Raw genomic sequence first — 345 nt, 5'->3', positions numbered from 1 at the left:
CTTCTCTTTTCTTCTTCCCTGTCCTTCTCCTCCTCAGAATGCACAAGAGGCACGGCAAATTCCCAGAGACAGAGACGTCCGCTTGCATCTCCCGTGACGAAGACAATTCTCTCAGATATGAAAGAAGAAGGAGTGTCGAGAGGAGTAGCAGAGGTCTCTAGTTTCTCGCCTTTCGCGTTGGTCTTCTTCTCCTTCTCAAACTCCTCTGTCCTAAANNAGAAAGAAAGAAAGAAAAGGAGACGCGACGAAAGGTGTAGATTTCATTCAGAAAGAGATAAAGGGGGAGTCGGGGAAGAGACCGACACAGACAAGATGAATAGGAAAATTGACAAAGACAGATAGATA

General features: G+C 45.8%; 1 protein-coding gene across 1 annotated transcript in view; it reads right to left on the bottom strand.

Annotated features, from left to right (window-relative positions):
- CSUI_009764 (wd g-beta repeat-containing protein) overlaps positions 1-345 on the bottom strand; it is a gene marked incomplete at its 3' end in the record, with an annotated part of 6,621 nt that overhangs the window by 657 nt on the left and 5,619 nt on the right. The gene's annotated exons all lie outside the window — the stretch shown is intronic.

This window comes from Cystoisospora suis (genome assembly GCF_002600585.1).
Source record: "Cystoisospora suis strain Wien I chromosome Unknown contig_6003, whole genome shotgun sequence".
In the NCBI taxonomy this organism is placed as follows: domain Eukaryota; phylum Apicomplexa; class Conoidasida; order Eucoccidiorida; family Sarcocystidae; genus Cystoisospora; species Cystoisospora suis.
The sequence above is the reverse complement of the archived record's forward strand: the minus strand, read 5'-3'. Positions and strand labels throughout refer to the sequence as shown.